Source organism: Jaculus jaculus, chromosome X (assembly GCF_020740685.1).
Source record: "Jaculus jaculus isolate mJacJac1 chromosome X, mJacJac1.mat.Y.cur, whole genome shotgun sequence".
NCBI classification, from domain to species: Eukaryota; Metazoa; Chordata; class Mammalia; order Rodentia; family Dipodidae; genus Jaculus; species Jaculus jaculus.
Genome location: NC_059125.1, coordinates 26611216 through 26615148, shown reverse-complemented (window position 1 = coordinate 26615148; position 3933 = coordinate 26611216). Strand labels below are relative to the sequence as shown.

Below are 3933 nucleotides of genomic sequence, written 5' to 3'. Positions count from 1 at the left end.
ATGGGAGTTCCCACCTATAATTTTAATAGTTGAGAGGCTAAGGAAGGAGAAATGAGAGTTCAAGGCAAGACTGGGCTATATAGTTAATGGAACTGTGTCTCAGAATACATGAATGGGGATGGAGAGATGTCTCAGCAGATAAGTCACTTACCTGCAAAGCCAAAGGACCCAGGTTCGATTCCCCAGGACCCACATAAGGCCAGGTACATAAGGTGGTCCCTGCATCTGGAGTTTTGCAGTAGCTAGAAGCCCTGACATGGCTATTCCCTCACTCAACTAAATAAATAAATAAAAATAAAAAATAAAAATTTTAAAATGAAAATATGAATGTATAAGTATAAAAACTGTTTATCTCAAAGAATATATGAATAGCACAGTAGACACTTTTAAAATGGAGCATTATATTTAACATTTTGTGGTGTTGTGTATGTATGTTCATATGTGTGGGGATACAAATAAAATGTCCAGAGATCAATGTCTGGTGTCATCCTCAGTTGCTCTCCGCTTTATTTTGAAATAAGGTCTCTTATCATAAATGAAACTCACCAGTTTTTCTGGACTAGCTTGCTAGCAAGTTATATAAAGGTAATATTTTAGATTTGTTTGTTTCTGAAGGGGAAAGAAAATATTTTCCTTTTGGACACCTAGGAGGAGCAATTGGTGTGGAACTAGAGAGGGAGAACAATGGAGGGGAATGGTAGCTGTAGAAGTTAACCTCACACTGATGGGATGAACCTCCAAAACAGACATAATTTATGAGAGGAATAAAGGATTTATTTGAAGGTTACAGATTGAGGGTAAGTTCCATACTGGCAGAAGAAGCTGGCCTGCTTGCACAGGACCAAGCAGAGAGAGAGAAGCCAAAAGCCACCACAAGCAAGCGCACTTCAGGAACTCCAGGCAAAGCTCAGGCACTTTGCATGTCTTTAGACTGGAATTCCAAATCCTCCACCAGACCTTAGAATTGGACCCTAGGATCTGCCCAGTGACACCTCTTCCAGCCAGGTGGCAGCAGATTTAAATTTAAAGCTTTAATAAAATCCTGAATATATTGGGGGATGTCCATTCAAATTAACACAATAACATTTATATCATTTTCACTAACATATGTTTTTCTTGAGTTTTGAATTTATTATATAAATGTAATATATACATTAAAATGTTTAAGCAACATAGAAATTTTCAATTTAAAAATCCTTTGGTCTCTTCCTCCTTTATCATGGTTCTCTTTCTAGTCCCATGATACACACACATTCACAATAGCTATATGAAATAGAACCAGTCTAGATGTTGAACACATGATAGATAAAGAAAATGTGGTACAGAGCCAGGCATGGTGGCACACACCTTTTATCCCAGAACCTCTGAGCAAGAGGTTGGAGAAACACTAGGAGTTTGAGGCCAGCCTGAGTCTATATAGTGAATTCCAGGGCAGCCTGGGCTAGAGGGAGACCTTACCTCAAAAACCACAACTCATAACCCCAAATCCCCATGGGAACAACCTGCAACCCCAATGAGGAGGGCACCCTTCGGAAAGGGGGCAGGGATGAGGGAAAGGCTGGTACCATCACGTGATGTTTCCATACTAAGTATGTCCATAATTAATAAAAAAAGTTAAAAATGTGATACATGCCCTGCCAGTTTGGCGTTTGTGTTTCGCAGCCTGGATGTGAAGAGTCGCTGCCTTGTGGAGTGGACGCTCGGCTTTAGAGTAGTCATGGCTGGTTACCAATACGTGAGCCCCGAGCAGCTGGCTGGCTTTGATAAATACAAGGATCTTTTGCAGCTTAGGATGGCCTCAGACTCTAGTCAAGGAGGACACTGCACACCTGATCCTCTACTCCCAAAGGCTGGGAATACAGTATAGTGCTTTGGATACCAACCCACTCTCTCTATATATCATGCATCCATTTTGGAACACTATAGTGAAGGTGTTTTCTACTTGCCTGGCTCCTAATCTTATAACATTTTCTGGTTTTCTGCTGGTTGTATTCAATTTTCTACTTATAGCATACTTTGATTCTGATTTTTATGCTTCCGCACCAGGTCACAAGCATGGACCTGATTCGGTTTGGATTGTCGTGGGCATCCAGAACTTTGTAGCCTACACTCTAGATGGTGTGGATGAGAAGCAAGCCTGTAGAACCAACTCCAGCACTCCCTTAGGGGAGCTATTTTACCATGGCCTACATAGTTGTTTATGTGTGTACTTTGTTGTAACTGTGTATTCCATCTTTGGACGAGGATCAACTGGTGTCAGTGTTTTTGTTCTTTATCTCCTGCTCTGGGTGGTACTATTTTCTTTCATCTTGTCCCACTGGTAAAAGTATAACACAGGGATTCTTTTCCTGCCATGGGGATATGACCTCAGCCAGGTGACTATTTATTTTGTCTACATAGTGACTGTGGTTGTGGGAGTTGAGGCCTGGTATGAACCTTTCCTGTTTAATTTCTTATATAGAAACCTATTCACTGCAATGATTATTGGTTGTGCAATATGTGTGACTCTTCCAATGAGTTTACTAAACTTTTTTAGAAGTTATAAAAATAATACCTTGAAGCACAATTCAGTCTATGAAGCTATAGTTCCCTTCTTTTCTCCATGTTTGCTCTTCATTTTGTCTACAGTGTGGATCATTCAGTCACCTTCAGATGTTTTAGAGTTACATCCTAGAATATTCTACTTCATGGTTGGAACAGTCTTTGCCAACATTACATGTCAGTTGATTGTTTGTCAAATGCGCAGCACACAGTGTACAACTTTGAATTGGTTGCTGCTTCCTCTCTTCTTGGTTGTGATAGCAGTAAACTTAGGAGTAGCCTCTTACCTTGAGAGTGTTCTCCTGTATACATTAACAGCTGTCTTCACTCTGGCTCACATCCATTATGGAGTAAGAATGGTGAAACAGCTGAGTAGCCACTTTCAGATTTATCCCTTCTCACTGAGGAAACCAAACTCAGATTGACTAGGAATGGAAGAAAAGAATATTGGTCTATAATCTTCAGAAAGAAATTCTGTAAGTATATGCTTGTAAATATTTCATCCATCACCATTGAACTAAACTGATCTGCTTGACAGACATGGGATCTCTGTGTGGATGGTACTTGGACAGCAGGAATGAAACATGATCTGAACTTGTGAAATTTTGGACTTTCTAACTCCCAGCTTATCTAATTTTTTAAAAAATAAAACCACATGACATTTTGGTTACACATGATGTACATTAGACTAGAAAAATCATCCTACCTTCATGAGTCCATAGTGTTTTGGCTCATATAGAGCCAAAAATGCTTGTTTTTATTTTTTAAATCCTAAATTAGCTCAGATACACTAATAACATTAGGATAGCCACAATGTTTTCATACTTGACCTTTTTTTTTTGGAGGTAGGGTTTCCTTCTAGCCCAGGCTGACCTGGAATTCACTCTGTAGTTCCAGGCTAGCCTCAAACTCATAGTGATCCTCCTACCTCTGCTTCCTGAGTGCTGGGATTAAAGGCATGCACCACTATGCTACATATTTGATGTTTTATAATAGGAGTTTGGTGTGGAAATTATGAGCAGCCTAAATCTAATGTAGATAAGAGATAGAGACAAGTCACTTTGAGCCAGAGATGCCAATGACAACAGAACAATATGCAGTTGCCAAATCCTGGTTTCTCTTTCCTATGGAAATGCCTTTGTACTCTCCTGCTAAGAAAGACTATTTAGTATCCTGACTCTTTATTATGAAATAAGTCTTGGTAAATGGTTTAAGTGTTCTTTTAAAGAGAAATATTCTATTGTCTATTGCTACTTAGTAGAGAATGAGTTGTAATCATAACTCATCTTTTGGCATTTCCTCCCTTCAGTTGCAGGTTGCTGGGATTTGGTGCCTATGTACTTTGATTTTAAGAATATATGTGACAGTGCTAATCTTGTAATTAATTGCTTG

General features: G+C 39.3%; 1 pseudogene; it reads left to right on the top strand.

Annotated features, from left to right (window-relative positions):
• The first annotated feature begins 1717 nt into the window (after positions 1 to 1717).
• LOC101594329 lies at positions 1718 to 3035 on the top strand (annotated as a pseudogene).
• The last annotated feature ends 898 nt before the right edge of the window (positions 3036 to 3933 follow it).